This window comes from Cavia porcellus, unplaced genomic scaffold (assembly GCF_034190915.1).
Source record: "Cavia porcellus strain 051 isolate PalLab524CR breed Dunkin Hartley unplaced genomic scaffold, mCavPor4.1 scaffold_22, whole genome shotgun sequence".
NCBI lineage: Eukaryota > Metazoa > Chordata > Mammalia > Rodentia > Caviidae > Cavia > Cavia porcellus.
Genome location: NW_026947505.1, coordinates 61,868,115 through 61,889,399, shown reverse-complemented (window position 1 = coordinate 61,889,399; position 21,285 = coordinate 61,868,115). Strand labels below are relative to the sequence as shown.

Below are 21,285 nucleotides of genomic sequence, written 5' to 3'. Positions count from 1 at the left end.
GTGCTTTCCAAGACAGGACAATGTTTCAAGCATTAATTTCATTTTCTGTAAAATAAAAATAATAATACTTTGCAGGGATATTATGAAGACTACCTGATTAAACATGTCGAATGTGCTCATGAGACCCTGGCATGTGGTAGAATTTAAAATATTTTAGTTACATTATTTTTCTCTAAATGGAAAAGACAGACTAATCCTAGACAAATGACTACAAAACTGATCCTTTTCTATGTGAGAGAAGAGAAGGCTTACCCCTATACCCCTAGCCTGCTTTCATTCTGTTGTGGCCAAGGAGGCAGGCGTTGTTGACACTGCTAGCTTTAATCTCCATGACAATTTTCAGTGGGATGAAGACTGAGAACAGCAATCTTGGTCAAGTGTCAGATGTTCTTGGATGCTCAATTGATATTAATTAATCCTCAGTGGCAGCATTTTGGCAACAGGACTATCAGTTGCATTAAATGGATCAAGTTGTGTGACCTTTCATGCTAGATAAAATTACTCAAATGATTCCTTTTTTTCAGCCAAATGCTTTAGAATGCTCTTAGGTTTTGGCATATTTCCCTGTATACTACATTTTCCTGAGAAGTCTGCAGTTGACATCTTAAATGTGTTTGTGTTAAGTAAGTAGATTCTGAGGCATTATATATTCACTTTTGATGATAAGAAAAATCCAGATAGGTATTATAAAGATGCACAAATTCTCTTCTGAGCTATATAAATGCTCAGCAGGACAGCAAACAATCTCCTGCCTCCTACTTCCAATCATTAATAAGACTGGTGGCCATTCAGCACGGCCACTCATTATGACAAAAGGTCATTGATGGCAAAACATCTCTTGGCAGATAAGAAGCTTAAATTTAGTGCATTTGGTAGCATCAGGTTTATATCACTTTTTAGTCCCCCCTCAACTTTCCTTCTGTTGTTTATAAAAGGGTTTATTATGTGATTTTATTCTTATTTGAAATGAAGGTGGCAGGAGTTGATCATAAAAATGAAGCAAAGAAGTCCTACCTGGCTTTATTTTTGTTGGGAGATAGTGTTGATGCACGGACCGTGATACAGACCTTTTACAAGGAATCAGCACATGATAGTCTGGTCATTTTTGGGGACCCTACAACTGCATTTTCTTGAATTTTATATAACTATAATTTAAAAATCTGCTATAAAGACCACTCTGAAGAATTTGGTAACAATAGTTATTTTGTAACTGAAGATACTGTTCTTACTGTTAATATTTTGTGTTTTTGGATCTATGTAGCACTTGCCACAGTATATTCAAAAGATCAACTTACTTTTCTCTCTCCTATATTTTAAGATTTTTTCATTGTACCCTTTCTTCTGGAATTATGATCTTCACAAAGTAATCTCTTCAATGAATATTTGTTGAATTAGGCAATGGTGAGGAGTAGGACAGAAATGATACCAGTGTTACTAAATTTTACAGGGTTACTCCGATGAACATTCGTGTTTTTATATATGTTCTCCCTATAGAACTAGTGGGTTAGTCTTGAGTAATTTGGATGTATCCGTCAGATAATCAAATGTCTCAGGAAAGCCTTCCTTCATGCTATTGTTTTGTTTGTAGCTTTATGGGTACAAAGACTGTGGTTGCTTTTACTTAGCATAGTATTTGCAGCACTCAGTACAGACCCTAGAATGCTGACGAACATAAAATGCATGTTGAAATGACACTTTGTGCTCTGGCTTTTCTTCTTCCCTATTCAGGCTATCAAATCGCCTAGGTTGTCATCCCGTTTCATTTGGACCATGTTCATTAGGCTGGTGCTGGATGGCCTACAGCCATGTTTCTCTGCTAGAATTGTTGTTATGCACAGCTGACAAAATAATTTACATAAAGCTGTGCTCATGCCGTAAACTTCCTGTGTCCAGATTGTCTTTAAATTTACACCTGTGTATAAACTTTATACAGGAACTTCTAAATTTCACACCAGTTGTTCTTCATCTTCTTTTGAATCTCATCTCCTAAAAATTCTTTGTACTACTGCTACCTTCTGAACATGTGTCTTTCCAAATTCATGACATTAGTATTCACTGTGGGTTTTTTTTTTTTTTTTTTTGATGGATTCTGGAAATCAAATTCAGGATGATTTGTTAGGCAGCTGCTGTGCCACTGAGCTATATCCCCAGCCCCTCCTAGTGATAATATTAGGAAGTGGGACCTTTGTGAGAAAATTACAAGGCCCTTAGAAAAGAGGCTTGAGGGAGACTGTCTCTTCTGCCCAGTAAGGTCACATAGAAGGTGCTGTGTACGAGGAGGTGATCCTCAGGAGTCAGTGAATTTCCTGACAGATTGAGCATGGTCTTAGTTTGCCTCCAGAACTGTGAGCAATAAAGTCTGTTGTTAAGTACTCCGTTTTATATTATAGCGGTTGAATAGACAAAGATGGAATTATTTGCTTTGAGTTTATTCATGTTTGTCTCTAGCCACACCCAGCTTCATTAGTTTTCTCAGTCCTAAAGGCTCAGGTCCTCACTACTGAGATTATACTGCACAAAGCCATGAGCTTTACAGGGGTGAAAAAGACTCGGTAAATGTTTCAGTTGTGTGAAAGATGAACTCAGTATATAAACAGTGAGTCACATGAGAAAATTAAAGAGAGAAAGTAAATTGGAAATTATTAAATAATCTGAATTGAAGTGCAAAGTAAATATATTTTACTTATTTTTTGTGATGCTGGGGATTGAACTCAGGATTTCATAAAAACAAGTATATTTAAGCTGATTGTAGGAATAAAGGCTTTCCTGAGACTAGCAGGGAAGAGGGAAAGAGCACAAAGCCATGAGACAGAGGCCTCCCATGCTGCCTCACTGCTGCCTTGGTGAGGCGCTGAGCTGGAGGAGGGAGGGATGAGTTTTGGAGGCAGAGGAAGCACCTGGGAAGCGGGTGGGGGAAGATAATGCAGAGAAGGGTGAACTCGGCAATGCTGACTGTAACACTGGGCAGCTGCGAGAAGTGATGGGCCAGAGCCTGATGACAATTAAAAACTAAAATATCAGGCTTCAAAGGCTGATTTCTTGGGATCTCTTTCAGATTTCATCTTTCTTGAATGCTATTTAAAATACATGATAATATCTTGATCTATCTATGATATTCTACCTTTTGGAGTAGAACCTGCCCCCAATTCATTTTTTCCTGGAGTCTATTAGAAAACTGCACATTTTGTTCACTGGAAACTATCGGTATAGTGGACCTATAAAGTCAATTATTGGGACAATTTTTATTCTGAGAAATTATGAATGTTAATAATAGAATTTATTTATTTTTAATGAAGTGCAAAATAAAATATAATATTCATCCATGAAATACTTCCAAAGTAACTTTTTACAAATGTATTATCATGGATTAGAAATTTCTACTATCATGAGATTGTAAATTACTGAACATGAAAATATGTGGAGCAGATTTAGCCACCTGAAAAGCCAATTAATATACCAGATCAAACTCTTTAGAAAATATCATGTGATAACTGGGTATGGTGGCATGCACTTGTAAGCCCAGAATTTGGGAGGCTGACGCAGGAGGATTGCCATGAATTCAAGGCCAGCCTGGTTTGCATAAATGAGTTCAAGTTCAGCCTGAGCTACATGGTGAAACCATGCCTCAGTACATACATGCATACATACATACTTAGCAGCAGCAAACAGAAATGTGTAAATGACACCCAGGATTTGGATGCAGATGTATTTAACGTCCAAGAAGCAGTGACAGGGAATCAGTTGTTGTTCAAAATGTCAGGCCCCAAAGGCTTAGGAAGGGGCAGTACAGTGGCTGAGTACATGTCTGTGTTTGGTTCTTACAATATGCATCATGGTGACCAGCTGTTTCTATGAGACAATAGTAGCATTTTATGCCACAAAATAAATAAATAAATAAAATTTTGCATGGCACATCTCTGGAAAAATGTCTGGATATGAGCTGAACATTAACAGAATTATCTTTCATATTTCAAATCAGAAGCAGTGGTAAATATTTGGAAATTATAGAGTAAGACTTTCAATTATTTAAAAATGAATGTAAATTTCAAAAATTATTGTGCAGAATTTGATAACTTAGGTGCCATAATTAGCATGAAAAATCCTTGTTGGTATTCTTCCAGCATTTTTAAAATTTCAAGGAAAATGAAGTCAAATTTCAATAGATAGATAATATTGCCAAATGGAATGACTGAAAAGCAAATAGACTAGAAAATAAGTCAATCTATTGTTGCTTAGTTGAGATTGCTAATAAAAATTCTAAATTTCATTTAAAAATCTGTAACTTTATGTTTCATTTCTCATTTTTATTTAATAAATTGTATTGTTTATAACATAAGAACAAAACATCTTTCCATTATCAAGTTGAAAAATTTCTTATCAAATTAAATTTCCTATCTCAGGTGTAAAAATTTTATTTCTAAAAGATTACACCTGTACACTCCAAGGAGTAAACATGCAGTTGATTTCCTTTCTTTTTAAAATTTAATATAGTTCATAATTAAACTAAATACGGTAGATGTTTGAAACTAAAATGTGTGTGCTATAAGATATATACTTTTCACAGAAATCATGTAAATGTACACTTATTAGTTTTAGTTTCTGAAGGTAGGTTTTGAAGGCACAATATAGTCTGCTTTGGTGAATATGCCTATGAATTGAAAAGGATGTGCAGTCTACTTTTATTACATGAATTAGTCTATAAATGTCCTAGATCTGGTTGATGGATCCAACTGTTTAGCTCAACTGTATTCTTGCCTCTTGTATTTTCCTGATGGAAGGATCTTCAAATTAAAGTATGGAATCCTGTGATCTTTTGCATTATATATTTTGAGGCTCCCTTTTTAGGTGCATATATACTAAGGATTTTTATTTGTTCTTGGAGAATCGATCCTTTATCATTATACATATCCTATTTGTCCTCTGTAACTTTCCTGGTTCTGAAGTGTATATCATCTAAAAGTATATAATTATTCCAACTTTCTTTTGATTAGTGTATTAGATGGTATGTCTTTCTCCATCCTTACAGCTTAACACTCACCTTTATATTTAGTGTGTTTCTTCTAGACAACATTTAGTTGTATCTTACTTTTTATCTACTCTTATGGTCTCTGTCCTGAATTGTTATATTTAGATTATTCACATTTAAAGTGATTATTAATATTGATAATTAGCAGTCATTAATACTTGTTAATAGGCATCAATTATTAATACTAAACCACTGTACCCATTGTATCTGTTTTCTACTATTTAATGTGGTTTTTGTTCATTGTTTGAATTTTTTTCCAATTTCTGCTTTTAATTGAGCATATTTTGTGACTTTTCTTTTAGCACATAATTTTAACATACATTCACAATTAATCTAAATCAAGTTTCAAACAACATCATCATTATGGTTCTTACCTAGATACTCCCTAAACCTTGTGTGATCATAGGCAGGACTTTTGATGTATGATTGGATTATTGTTTCGGGGCCATAACTGATCTGCTGTAAGTAGGATCTAGTCCAAAGAGGCAAGTGGCTGGGGATGTGGCCTACCAGGTCTTACCCCCCTTTTTGGCTCTTACCTCCAGTCTCTGCTTCCTGTCTGGCACAAGGTGAGCAGCTGCTCATCCACCATGCCTTCGTGTCGTGCTGTCCTGCCTTACAGCCAGTTGACTGTCAACTGAAGTGAACTAAATCTCTCTTTCTCTAAATTGGTAGGCAATAAGGCAAAACTGTCTCCAGTTTTGCAGAATACTTTTGCCAGACTTGATATTCTAGGTTCGTGAGTTTTTTCAATGTACTAAAAACTTCATTTTGTTCTTGTGTGATTTTGGAAGGAAAATATGATGTAATTCTGTTTGTTCCTCTACAGGTCAGGTGATGATTTTCATCTCAGTTATTTCAAAATTTTATTTGTCTTTGGTTTTATTAAATGTGAATATAATTTTCTTAGTTGTATATATTTTTATGTTTATCTTTCTTAGTGTCTTTAAGTGTTCTGGCTCTTTAGTTTTACATTTATCATTAATTTTATAAATTATAAACTACTATTAAAAGAAATTGCAAAAAGAAAAGGAAAAAAAAGAAGACAGGAAAGATAACCTTGTTATATACAAAGAATGACTACCAGATAGCAACTTTTCTTATATTAGTTATACTGAGTACATTGAATGACATCTGTAAAGTACTAACAGTAAAAAGTTCTATCCATTAGATTTCTAGACTTAGGTAAACTATAATTTAAATGAACTCACAAGATAAATCATCAGATAAGCCAGGTATAGTAGAATATGCCTGTAATTCCAGCACTGAGTTTGGCTAAAACAGGAGAATAGCAACTTTGAGTTTCATCTGAGCAACTTTGTGAGACCCTGACTTAAAAAAGATAAAAAATAAAAAATTGGAGCTGTGGCTCAGTGGTAGAGCATCCCTGGGTTTGATACGTAGTACTGGTGGAAAAAGAGAGGAAACACAGAAAGGTCTACCAATCTTAACATCAAACTATGAAGGGCTATAGTTTAGTAAGAAAAAGTAAAAATTGTAAATGAATGTAGGATTCTGCATTTTATGAGAAGAAAATTTGTAAATTTATATTTGCCAACATAGTGGGCCACATATCCTAGAAAATCTCCTTGATTAGAATGCAGAAATCCTAAAAATGCATCATAATTATTAAAACATTCATTGAGTACAGGGTTCGGTGGGGGTGTACAAGATGATTGCTCTAAATGATTACAGAAGCTTTGAGTGTCCTGGGAGTGTTTACTTGTTTACTGGACTAAGATACAAGACATAGGGGTTAGTTGGAAGTGTGAACCCTATGTATTATAGAGAACCTTTGGGCTGAGAGGCATTATTGTTTTCAGTTTCTATCTTTCCTTATATCCATGCCTTTTGACAATAGACTTCATGGCTTTTCAAAGTAGAGGTGGAATCTTTCCATGCTGTGCTGGATGTATTTTTTTGGTCAGTGAAATACGGACAGCAATGAAAATATTCTGTTTCTGTGCTGAATGTATGGCGTGAAATGGACTTTTACTCTTTTGTCTTTCTTTTAGTGTCAAGAGAGAATTATACTGTGTGTAATCTGCTGATCGCAGAAAAATGAGACAAAGCATAAACCAATCCCACGGTTAAAGAGCCAAGCCTCGCTGAGCTTGAAGAACCATTCAAGCAGCCCTAAAAGTTTTAACTTAAAAAGAACTGTTATTTGAGGTCATTTGGAATAAACTTTTTGATGCATTACTGTTGTAACAACAACAACAACAACAACAAAAAAACCCTCAAAGGACTAGACCTTCAGGTTTCTCCCTCAGGTGGAAAAAAAAAAGTAAGAAAATTCAGCACTCAGTTGTGATGTACTATAGATTAGGACTAGAATAGAATGTATAATTTCATGAGGAGTATCTACAAAACAAGGAATCAGAAAAGAAAAATTATACCACACAAAATATTTGACTTTCAAACATAAGCATCCCTTGTATACCAGTAGCTAGTATAGGAATGGATGCCTGCCTCACCACATCTAATCAACACTGAAGGACTGATTCAAAAGTCTCCAAGTTCACACTCACACTTGATGACTCATCAGGGGTCACAGAACTCAAAGAAATTGTAATATTCACAGATATGGTGAATTACAGAGAAGGAAACCAGGAGAAACAATTATTCCTTGGTGGTTAAGCTCAATCTCCTAGGTAACTAGTATTTTCTCTGTATTTTGCTTTAGTGGCTTATACACCAAGAGCCACATGGAAGCTTTATCAAGTGAATTTATTTATTTTTGTGTCTCTGATAGAATCATTTCTCTCCTAACCAGCACTGCTGTTGTGAGGACGGGAAATACAATGTCACTGTGTAATTTATTATCAACACTCCATGATACTGGGCCACCCTGTGATGAATATGGGATTGAAGATACCTGATAGTGATCTCCTGTAATACAAACTGGTGTAGTCTCCTAATTGAAAGCTCTCTGCAATAAGCCAGTCTATCTTCCTTTTAGTCTAGCCACTTCTGGGTAATGGAATATGTGTCTGATCAGTTGGCTACTTGAATAAGAGTTCTTTTACCATGAAATAATTTGAAAAAATGTTTTGCTGAATACCATGATGGAGGGTAAGGTGTTATGTGAACTTCAAGGTGGTGTTGTTGGCAGAAGCATTGTGGAGAAGGAAAGGAATCCATGTCTTAGTCACTTTCCCATCACTGGGACACAATACTAAACCAACACAGCTTGAAGAAAGATTTGTTCTGGATCATAGTTTCAGAAGTTTCCATCCATGACTGGCATATGTGAAGACAGAAATAGCATGGCGGAAGGGCTGGGGAGGGATGAGGAAAGCTGCTTATGTCTTGGTAGCCCAAGAAGCAGAAAGAGGATAGAGAAGGGACATACACCTCTCCAGGTCATCCCTGCTCATCGACGGGCCTTCTGATGAGTCCCCATCTTCAACAAGCACATTCATCCACTGATGAGTACAGTAGTCCAGATTCAATCACCTTCCCAAAGCCCATTCTCTGCACAACATGAGGCTTTGGAGGAACATTATAGATCTAAACCTTGAAAGCCATATCTAGAATATTTGCCTGTTTAGTTTAGGATGAATCTCTATCCTTTCATAATAGAAGTGATCCATTGTAATTAATATGCTACTGGATAGCTGATGGCTTTCATCAGGGACAAGTGATACACTGGATTCAGTATTGATATTTATTGTAGAATTTACCACTCAACAATAGTGATAACCAGGTCAGGTTCAGCTGAGATATATCTGTGTTATTAATACCAGGTGTAACCTCTGCTTCTACCAGCATGGGCACTTTATTCATGGACCCATTAAACAAGCTCTGGTGTATCAGGGAAAAGCAGTTCATTGACATTCACTGAATGCTGAATGTGTTATTTTTTCACCTAATTATTAAGTACTTCCTTTGCCATGGTACTGTTTGGTAAATATTTATTCACTTGGCACATGGAGACCTTTCCTCTCTGTGCCATTTTGAGTTGTCTATCTATGTAACATTTCCACACACTTTCCTGTATTAACATTCAATCTTTTACTTTCGAGTCTCTGACTTTCTAGCCAATTAGCAACCACCTGTCTACAGAGCAGACCACACTTCTCTTACCCCTGTAAAGTGTATCATTTGAAGTTCTGTGGAATACCTTTTGCCATTACTATTAGGTTGAGTTGTACAACTCCTCATTTGAAAACTGAGGCTGAGCTTTTGCTCTTCAGTTATCTTCATAAGAAACTACACAGGAGGCCACAGAAGAGAATTGAAGGATACAAGGCAGTGAAGCAGGAATCCACATCAGAGAAGACTGAGCCACAGCAGTCATTGAAGATTTATGTGGGTTCAGTCCCGATGTATCATTTCTGTCTGATGATAGACTTTTGGTACATGTACTCAATTCATAAAGACAAATTCATGGGTTCCCAGTTTATGATGAGTCTTGTCATATAATTTACTTGATGTCCAATAATTATGTATTTAATATCTCTTCCAAAGTTCAGTATCAATCCAGAAGCTATTTTTCTGAAGAGAAATAGTTATTTTCAGAAAAGAGTATTGATTTGTTCCAAAACCTTGGAGGTTATTTTACATTTCCCCTACTGGAACCTGCCAGAGGCAAATACAAAATCTTTGCTGACAACACATGAAGAGTTGTTGGATCTGTAGTATCCTCAGGCCTGGAGTTGCTGACACTGAAGGCTGGACTTGATGCAGATATTTCTCTTGCTCTGATAGCCACTTGAAATTTGCGTATGACATGGTAAGTATGTTAAATAGTATTTGTTTGTTGCCTCCAAAATCTAAAAAGGCATTGTGATCCTTCTATGGCCATGGTTTCTTTTGAATGATATATTGACTTGTTCCAGACCATTTGGCCCCCAAAACTTCCATAATGTGTAACATCTCTGAATTTTTATGGTGTTCAGTTCCTAAATTTTTATCCATATGTCTTTCTAAGGCATGTAAAGTATTAAATAGATTTTGTTCACCCAATAAATCAGCATAGTAAGATCAGTATTTAGATTAGTGGGCTGCAGGCCATATGAAATACCCAGCTGATTAAACTTTCAGCAGAAAGGAAGATGTATTATAGCTGAGAGGAAGAGTTAACACAGTGCAGAGGTTTCAGCACAAAATTACAGTGTCAGCTTCATCAGATGAAAACAGTCTCCAGTGCTCTCAAACTTTTATGAGAAAAAATCAAGCATTATCTAGGTGTGATAATTAACTGATGATGTCAACTTGAAAAAGAAACACCCAACTAAATTACGTTGACATAGTTTTGGTGTGGCTTAGGGAATTTACCAAAGACAAAGATCTACCCTAGGGCAGCTTGTGACTGAGCAGTATAAAAGGGAACTGAAGAAGGAAGCCTCCCTTCTGAGGGAGTCCAGTCTTTGCCTTCACCTGGGACATCATCTCCTGGCTTCCATTGTGGACTCTTCAGCCTCCCGCACAGATGCTTAGGCCTTCTGATAAACAGGCTCACACAGGACACTACAGTGAGCTCCAGGACTTTGAATGGATCCTTTGAATCTCCAGAGCACAGGAAGACTCTGCACTCTTCCACACCTGACTCTGTTGTTGACCACTTTTGGCCAATCTTGTAAATTCTTATATATTTGTATATGTTGCATTTGATCTATTTTTCTAGGAACCACTGACTGATATGCTAGGTGAAAAAACTGTATGCAAGGATGGAAATTACATCAGTTTGCTCCAGGAAAGATATATCTAGAAAAATAGCTACAACTGTCATCACTATCTGATTTAGTTTATCATAATCTATTGTCATTCTCCAAGAATCATCTACATTCTGCATAGTATAAATCAGTGAGTTACTTACGAATATGATATGAATCCCCCCTCTTGCACATTTTCAAGGTTTTGAGGGTAACACTAATTTCCATAATTTAGGTATATGGCTTTGATTTTAGTTTAATATCCTGATAAAAGAGTTTTCACTTAGTCTTCCCTATAATGATGGCCCCCACTCTTATCATCAAAAAGCCAGCATTGCAAACCTTAAAGTTGCCAAGCACTGTATAATGAAATGGATAAAGTCTAAAATGTATAATACGTAATGTGAAATGGGAAGAAATTGTTCAAGAGGAAAAAGGAACTAGGATAGGTGAAAGGGTAAATGACAGTGGGGGAAAAGGGGAGAGATTCAAGCCAGTTATTCTAGTAGTGTCTCTTAGTTTGTTAAAAAGAAAAGTTTGTGCTAATATCCATTGGTGAAATTTCCATGCCCATATCTTGTACACTGAGCAATTACTTAAAAGATAACAGCATGTAATACATTAACTACTGTTACTATCCTATTATTCTGTTATAAAGTTTTGTTTTACCTTTTTTTTCCATAAAAATGGGGATATAAACACAGGAGCAATAGGGGTCACTGTGAGTCAAACACAGGTTCCTTTTCCATTCGTCTCTTTACCTTCCCTCTGACTGACAGACTAAAGTGACATTTTGGATCTTCAAGAATTACTTTTATTTCAGGCACTGTGTCTAAGAAATCTCTTAAAATTTCAATATTTTTTCCCCTTAGTACAGAATCATCCTGCTAAGTAGCCCCCGGCTCCTGGAGAAGGTTTGGTAGAAAACATGGAATATATATTAGCACAGCAGCAGTGATAATGAGTCTTTCCTCAACAAGATCTGGTCTTTTCAAACAAAGGGTGCTACCAAATGGTTTAGATCACATACTGGGTGAGTGGAAGTGGCTCTCCACTTTTGTCTGTGAAAATCAAGAAGATTTGTTTTTTCTTCTTTACAGATCAAGAAATATTCTAGCAGGATATTTATATATTTCTAAATATATTAATATTTTTATATTTCATTCCTAGGGAAAACACGAATTATTAACCACAATCCAATATCCCTATGATGCAAAATATTCTGGGCACTGATGTCTTTGAAGTAAAGTACTAGCTTTCAGCCTCTGCTACTTTGGGATCTCCAGCATAATCAGGGAGCCCATCTGAACATCATATCTCAAGAGTTATACCTGGTCTAGAAATGAAAGCCAGAACCGTTACATTTTAAAGATTCTCTCACTGATGTGTTTTTCAGTGTGTTAGTAAAAAGTGTTTTTGGAGTCCTCTCATAGAATGTACAGTAATTGGTATGTGTACATGACTGTGTGCACATGTATGTGTAGATTACACACTATAAAATTACTCTAACTTTCATATCTCTCAAAGTCTTGATATTCATTCTTTTACACCATGTCAGGGAAATTCTGGTATCTCAACCTCACTAAGTACAGGTCACCAATACTCTTAATTCCCAGTCAGTCAAGTCATTCAACTCTTACATTAATTTGTAGGTGTATGAGCTAACACATTAAAACCAAGATGTTTAAGTGCATATATATTAAAGAAATGTCCCAGATATATTGTTACAATCTGTATTCCTTGGTATAACACCCATAAATATACTCACTATATATTCCCCAGGGGTTTGCCAAATATCTTATCAGCATTTTATAAATCTTTTGGCAAATGATTGATTGGTTTTTGGATAATATTTGATATTTGACTCTATAAGAAAAGTTTAGATTTGACCCTACTAATTGCTCCAGTGGCAAAAGGCAGTTTGTGTGCACCTTGGGTATCTGTCTCCTGTAAGGTTATCACAGGTTTTAAAAGTTCTTTACACAAGAGAGAGAGAAAAAAAGTTCTTATAGGAGGGATAATACTGATTATGCTTAAAAATTCTCAGTTTTGTGTGTGTCCAACTATATATTACCATTCCAAGTTTCAAGATCCTATCCCATACCAAACAGTGCTCTAAATTTTATCCAACGAAGTTGCCCAGGCTTCAAATTCAACTGCCTTTATAATTCTGCAACTCACACATTAAATGTTTTATTTGATTTTAGTTAATAGTCATTTGTATTAAAATTTTCCTGTTCAAAATAGTGGTGTGATCTGTGTCTTCTGATCAGTTTTGGGTTGTTATAGGCAAATTTGCAAAAATATTAACTTGAAGATAATGTACTACAGTGTCCAGTTAGGGGCTGTCTTAGTTACTTTTTACTCATTTCTGAGAGAAAATACCTAAAGCCAAAGTTGGGGAACGAAAGGTTTATTTCTTACAGTTTTTGGAGGTTTCAGTGCACACTCAGTTGGCTCCAAGGCAGGCGGGCATGGCTGGGTCGCAGTTCATGATGGCCACCAACAGCAAGCCAGAACCAGCAAAGAGCAAGACACACCTTCTTCCTGCCATTATATCACATCCTGGTTCCACCCCTATGTGGGTGTGGCACTAACACCATCAATCCAAACACTAGACAATGAGCCATCACAAATGCACAATGCAAACTCATGAGGCCTGGCGGCCACAGACATAAACCATAACAGTGATTAACAGTGATGCAGCAAGAATTGCAACAGTGACTGTGGTGTTCAGTAGACTATATTGAAATGCACTTCAGTTTTTACAGGAAGAAAATAATATGCCTGGGCTGGGGATTTGACTCAGCAGCATAAGTTCATGCCTGGCAAGCGTGAAGTTATGAGTTTGATCAGCAGCACACACACACACACACACACACACACACACACACACACACTCACACACACACACATGCACGCACACACATAGCCTGAATCAAATCACAGTCTAAGGATGAGAGATATCCAAAGTGATGAAATTTTTGGCACAATGGGGAGACATAGAGAAAGAGAGAAGAGGCTTTATTGTGGGCATGGAAGGGCTGCAAAAGAGATGCATGCACCCTCTGGGGAGAACAAAGAACTGGACGTATTTTTATCAGGTCTGGCTGGGAGGGGAGTTTGGGAGGTGATTCAAAATATTATATCAACAGCTGATTTAAAGGAGCATGTGTGTGCAAAACAGGAAACAGAAAGATTAACTGGGACTTGGGGGTAGAGCGTTTGGGTGGTTGTGGAGCCTTGGGTTTGGAGAGGGCTTAGCACATGCATGAAAAGGGAGCAGGAGGTTTATTTCTGGACCTAGAAAGAGAACATAGAAGTTGCTCTTGGAGAGATAAGTTGCTTCTCAAGGCCAGGTAACAAGCTGAGTGAATGTCATGTTAGAGATAGCTAAGCCCCTGGCTGGCAGAATCAATTACCATCTTTTTGTTGTCTGGGTGAACAGGGATGGTGGCCATATTAGACTGCTTCCTGCTGGAGAAGGGCTTCCTGGTGGGGCTGTTGCAGTTGTTGGGATGATGGGTTAGGCCCATGTAGAAGCTGATGCCAGGGGTCTCAGCCAGGATGAGGAGCTCTTTCATAGTGAAGACTGAAGAAATCTTGAAAAAAATTTAAAAAGACAGGGAGCTGTAAGTAAAACTATGACAATAATATGAGAAATCCCATCAAGGGGAGGATACAGGAGTCCTCACTCCTCAGAGAAGACCAGATGGATAAATCGCAAGAGTGGGTATTAATGTTGCTGGAGAGAGTCTTGAAGTTCAGTTAAGGAGAGAAGAAACGGAGAGCTGTGGTGTGGGGAGTCCAGGCATACAGGGGAGAGAGACAATGTTAGCAAGAGTACTTAGGAGTGGGGTCCTAGTGAGTGTCTAGCAAAATATGAGGCATCTTTTTTTTCTTGAGGAAGGATCCACTCCATTAAAAAGGCATATCTCTGTACTTTGCATACTGGTGATATGAGGTTTTTGATGATTATGTCTACAGTGATTTTTTTGCTAGTTGTTGTAGTCAGTCTCATGTTTGTGTGGAGGGGTAAAGTTGACAATATGGGAAACAAAGAGTGATGTATGTATTTATGGCCATGTAGTTAATAGCAGGATCTATCATAAAGAATTTTTTAAAATCTCTAGTTTCTTGTGGTTACAAGGCAGATATTGCTGAAAAAAATTCTCCTATATGATCATCTTCTAACACTTGCTATTGGAAAGCCTAACATCAAGCCATTGGCAAAACAGAAAAATAGTTTGTAGATTTGCCTCAAAGAAGCAAATCTAAAAGCTTGAAAAAAAAAGATATAAAATCCAACTCTAAGTCATAGGTTGCTCTGTGACTTATAATAGAAATTTTAAAATTTGTGTAGAAAGTGGGTAAAAAAATGATTTAACTGCTTAGTTTTCTACTGTAATCATTTTGTGTATAAAATTATATATCTTCAAAATAGTGATACATGTAAGAAGTCACAATTTATGTTTCAGAGATAGGAAAATTCTCTAATTTTCAGTCCATCTTTTTGTCTTTGGCATGTCAGGATTAAAAGTATTGATAATAGTACTAGATTCAAACCTAAACTTTTGTTTATTTTCAGATAATGTTCTCATAGGGCAATAGAATTAGGATTTAATGAGTAGCTAGTTAAGACTAGCATGTTATATTAATATTGAACCAAAAATTTAGTATTTTTTATTGGGCTGCTATATTGACTGCTCAAGCTCTTGGTTTCCTCATCTGTAAAATGAAAAAAATTGAGGTCTGGTACATTTATAATTCTGTACATAGGAAAATGCCTCATAGAATGTCTTCACAGAGTGAGGTAACTCAGGCTACGAGGTAACTCAGGCTACGAGTTATTACCAACCAGAACAATACTTCTACTTACCTGTTTTCACTTTTTTTCCTCTAGTGAGGGGGTCAAGCTCAGGGCCTTGTGCTTGCAGTGCTGACCACTGCTAGGCCACCCTCACTGACCTGTTTTACCAGTCAGGTGGTAAAGAGAAGAAAGACTATTTATTTGTTTATTGTTATAAAATGTATTAATGTAAGCATCCAGACACTTCTAATTGGGCAAGATGATGTGCAGACTCCATGACAAAGTGCAACAGAAAATTGTGTTGGAGAGGACAGGACACTGAGTCTAGACAGGCAGTGACATGAGTCCAAAGGTGAGACAACAGGGCTTCATCTGGGAGACACTTAATAATTTAAAGCCTCATGAGGCAATAGATGGTCCAATTTAAACATGAATAGTATCATTAATGACAAAGAAAATCAATTTCTACCTGTACCAAGAGGGTGTAAAGCAAAAAAGAGGAAAATTTGCATTTGTCATAGGAGTTTTTTAAACGGCATTTGTCACATGCTTTTTAATTCTAAGGATATGCAAGTACACCAGGTTTATTTTTATGGTAAAGGATTACTTTATCACATGGAGAGATTTTTAAATAACATTAAAAATTTGTTAGCATGAGAATTGATTTTTTACTACTGCAACAAAATTGAGGAGTATTTAGTTTATTAAAAGGAAAAGGAAAGGATATTAAAGAAAAGGATATTATAGACTTAAGACTGAACTAAGACACTTCAAGTTTCTTAAGTTTCAGACCTGACTGTTTTCACATCTATATTACTGTATCACGACTCATCTGTAAATGCACTCCACTTGGTTTATTTCATATGGTCTTGCTAATACCCCATCAAGAGGAAACTTCTCATCTTTACAATTCAGAAATGTGGAACAAAAGATTTGGTGTGTATATGAAGGTGACAAGTATCGAGAAAAAGTGCTCAAAAGGAGAAAAGTTCAACATGAAAAATTTTCATGGCCATAAAACAGAAATTCGAGGAAATAAAAGTCCTAAAATATTTCAATGGAAATTACACAGGATATTTAATTTCTTACATTTTATTATTTAGTTAGAGAAGAAAAATACTTCCAACAATCTTAGAAGTAACTTTCTGAAAAAATGAGATGTTTTTCAAAGATTTTTAGAAGAACTCATTTGTCTCTTTATTTAAAATACGAAGATATGTTTGAAATCGCAGGATGATTAGTCATATCTTTTGGTTCAAGACTAGTTTTGGTTACTTTCTATCATTTTAATAAAACACTGAAAATGTATTAAAAAGAAAACTAGATCAGGGTGACCTTTAGTTTACATCTTCAGCCACAACTATAACTCACCAAAATGGTTGTTAATACAGTTTCTTTTTTTTAAAACATCCAGCCATCTTTCACTTGTCAGCCAGCCATTTTTCTTTTCAAATTCCTGGAATGGAGTGGCAACCAGCAAGTAGAAACACCAACACAACCCCCAAGATCTGGAGGAAAATTTATTTATGTTGACAGGCACTGATTGGGATCACTCCCAAAATATCAGTCACTAAGCTCTGGTGGTCTAGGGCCTATATGGGGTAAGCGAGCAGGAGGTACAGAGCAGAATGGCTTGTCAGTTGGGAACTGGTTCTTAGAGTGTGCATCGTAGTGGCCAGCTGTGCATCACAGCTATTTCTATAAAAAACAAAAGTAATAGGAACTGTAACTGGAACTCTTACCTGCATAACTAACAAACTTGTTTACCAGCTGGAGACATTTTCTGCTACAGAGTTTGGGATCGGTGTGTGAATTGTGCGTATGTTCAAGAAGGAGAAATAAAAAATGTGCTTTTAAAATTGATCATAATATGTAAGGTAATCAGTTCTTTTTTGGGATTCACTAGTATGAATAACACACTTTAAAAAAAAAAAGACACTCAAATGCGTCTGATAATAAAAATGTCACCGATTATATCACCAATTTGTTCACTAAGTTGAAGAAATGAGATCTTATTTTTCCATTTTGTATTATGCTTGACAGAATAGATTGCTTGTGTAAATTGCCTTTCTGTGTTCAGCCTAAGGATGTTTCTGAGCCATTTTTTTCTGGACATTTCTTTCTGGTACCCTGCCAGGCATATTTATTGGGTCTCTTTTGAAACTGAAGTTGTAGAGCTTTTGAAACAATAAAGCACAGGCTCAAATGTTAGTACAAAGATTTTTCACTTCAATATGTATTAAGGAACTTTATTTTTACCAACGTAAAGCAAGAATACCATGCTAACAATATTTATAGTGGCCCCCTTTTTGATATGAAAGAATATCTTCCATAAAGCAATAGATATTCCTTTGGGCAAACAATTGAACAATAGTCATTCTTCCAGTGATGAATACTTTTGTGATTTCCATGAGCTGCACTCATCCATTTCCATGCTTATGAGTAATTACTTATTTCAATGGTGAATTATAATATTTTTGGGTCTCATTTTAAACAACAATCTTCAATACATATAATAACTTCAAAGTAGATAACTCTACTGAAGTGATGACAATACGGACAGCTGATCAAACTTACTCATGCTGACTGCAACTTGGTTCTAAAAGATTAACAATTAACAATAACATTAACAATATTTACTATGTCAAGAGATTAAACTGTAGAAAAATATGACTATAGAAGACAGATGAAAGATTTATTTTGGAGTTATCTGGGTCCACAGACTAACTCCCCTTTACGGATGCAGACTTTTCCAAGATGTGAATACTGTGTTAAGTCACATGATTCCTATTTATCTGGTTCAGCATTTATCAAGAGTTGTTTATAATTCTGCAAAGTCAAGTCACTGATGGCAAAACTATTTATGGTATTTGAATCTCTTGTATGACAAATCTATAGCTGTGCAATAGGAGTTGTTACATTTGATGTGCTTTTCTAAAGCAAACATCTGACTAATTCAAATCACTTGGGGACTCATGTCTGTCTGTCTGTCTGTCTCTCTCTCTCTCTCTCTCTCTCTCTCTCTCTCTCTCTCTCTCTCTCAGATGCCCATTTTTAGATTGGGTCTTTAAATCTGGGAGGACTGATTTTTTTGCGTTCTTTATATATTCTTGATAGTAATCTTTTGTCTGAGGGACAGCTGGCAAACATTTTCTCCCACACTGTGGGTTGTCTCTTCACTCTGTTTGCAGTTTCTCTTTCTTTGCAAAAGCTTTTTAGTAGGGTGAATCTCGGTTGTTGATTCACTGTGATAGTTCCTGTACAATCAGTTTTGTTCATAAAGTCTTTGCTGATGCCGATGTCTTCAAGAGTGTTACCTACTCTATCTTCCAGCAGTTTTAATTTTTTTTTAATATTAAGATCTTTAATGCATTCTGATTTTAGCTTAGTACATGGTGAAAGGTAGGGGTCTGGTTTTAATCTACAGCATGTGTAGAGCCAGTTTTTCCAACACCATTTATTAAAGAGGCTGTCTTTCTTCCAGTGAATGTACTTGGTACCTTTGTCAATGGTAACGTAGCTTAGTGTGTCTGGAGTTGTTTATGCATCTTCTAATATGTTCCATTGATCTTTGGGTCTGTTTTTTTGACCAGTATCACACTGTTTTTATCATAGTAGCTTTATAGTGTAATTTCAAGTCAGGGATTGTGATGCCCCCTGCCTTGCCTTTGTTGCTCAGGATTGTCTTTGCTATTTCTAGGTCTCTTTCTGGTTCCAGATGAATTTTAGGATTGTTTTCTCTAATTCTGTGAGATATGCTATTGAAATTTTGATTGGGGTTACATTGAACCTATATAAAAGTTTTGTAAGTATGGCCATTTTCACTATCCTACTGCTTCCTACTCAAGAGCATGGATATCTCTCCATTTTCTAATACCTTCTTCAAGCACCTTTTTCAGAGTACTGTAGTTTTCAATGTAGAGGTTGTTTACATCCTTTATTAGATTGGCTCCTAAGTATTTCATTTTTTTTGATCCTATTATAAATGGTATTGTTTTCCTGACTTCTCTCTCAGTGAGTTTGTTATTCATATATAGGAAGGCTATTGATTGTTGAGTATTGACTTTGTGACCAGCTACATTACTTAATTTTCTTATTAAATCTGGGAGGCTTTTGGCGGAGGTTTTAGGATCTTCTATGTAGAATATCACGTCATCTGCAAATAACAATGGTTTAACTTTTTCCTTTCCTTTTATTTTTTTTCTTGTCTAATTGCTCCAGCTAGTTTTTAGAACTATGTTGAATAAGAGTGGAGACAGTGGGCATACTTCTCTTGTTCTTGACTTCAGAGCAAAAGCTTTCAGTTTTTATTCATTTAGGATTATGTTGGCTGTTGGTTTGTCATAGCTGGCTTTTATCAGATTGAGATAAAGACCATCTATTCTACTTTTTTGTATAATTTGTATCATGAATGAATGCTGGACTTTATCAAAATCTTTTTCTGCATCAATTGAGATGATCATATGATTTTTGTCCTTGGCTCTGTTAATATGTTGTATTACGTATATGGACCGCTGCATTGCTGGGATGAATCCCAGATCATGGTGTACAATCTTCTTGATGATTTGATGCAGTCTGTTTGCCAGTATTTTATTGAGGATTTTTGCATCAGTATTCATTAGGTAGAATGGCCTGTGATTCTCTTATTAGTTGGGTCCTTTTCTAGTTTTGATATTAGGGAAATACTTGATTCCAGGAATGAATTTGGAAGTATTGCTTCCCATTCAATTTCATTAAAGAGGTTTGAAAAGGAGTGGTGTTAGATCTTTTCTAAATGTCTTATAGAATTCAGCAGTGAATCTATCTGGGCTTGGGATTTTCTTTATTTATAGGTTTTTAATTACATCTTCAATTTCATTTATTGACATTAAGTTATTTAGTATTTTTATATCTTCTTGATTCAGCTTTGGTAATTCATATATCCATCTCTTCTGCATTTTTCATCTTGTTGGAATGTGAGTTTTCAATATATATATATATATATATATATATATATATATATATGGCTTATTTTGGAGACTGTTTCATGTGCAGCTGAGAATTTATATTCTGATGTTGTGGAGTATAACATTCTATAGACATCTACTAGATCTATTTGTTCAAAAATTTGATTTAGTTCTAATATTTTATTATTGATTTTTTGTCTAGTTGATCTGTCTTTGTGACCGTTGAAATATTGAGAACTTCCAATACAATTTGTGATAGCTCGGACCCCAGAATAAAACCCAAAGAAGCAAGAAATTAAAATTTGGGGAGCAAAGGCTTTATTTTAGGCCAGACCTGGTGACACAATTCCCGGGAGCCAATTTGGAGACTGCGTGCCTGACAGCTAAAAGTCAGGGCTTTTATCTTGTAAAAACCACAAACACCTGCTGGTCTCACAATGCAAAGAGGAGGGCTGGGGCGCATTATAGGACAGGAACGCGGCGATTACATTGGGAAGAGCAAAGTTCAGATAAGGGTTGGGCTAACAAGCAAGTCTCCCTGCATACAAACAAGTTTAGGTTGGGCAAACCTTCTTTCCCTCAGCAGAGAATAGAGAAGTCTAGCAGTAATTAACAACCCCCGTTAGCTTATTTTAGCACCACATCTGTTATTTGTAGAGGGCAATATTGGTTGACACATCAATTAGGTAAGATTTTACAATTTTTACAGAGGAGAGCATTTCTTAAAGAACAGCACATTTTATTACAGATAGCCGGATGAGGGGTAGGGGAGGGGGTTACAGGAAACTGATACTAAGGCTTTTACAGCTTTCTCAGGAAATTGAAACTTAACCTAGAAAGATA

At 36.1% G+C, this 21,285-nt stretch overlaps 1 protein-coding gene across 1 annotated transcript in view; it reads left to right on the top strand.

Annotated features, from left to right (window-relative positions):
• Gpr63 (G protein-coupled receptor 63) overlaps nt 1-21,285 on the top strand; it is a 214,013-nt gene that overhangs the window by 172,505 nt on the left and 20,223 nt on the right. The window lies entirely within an intron of this gene.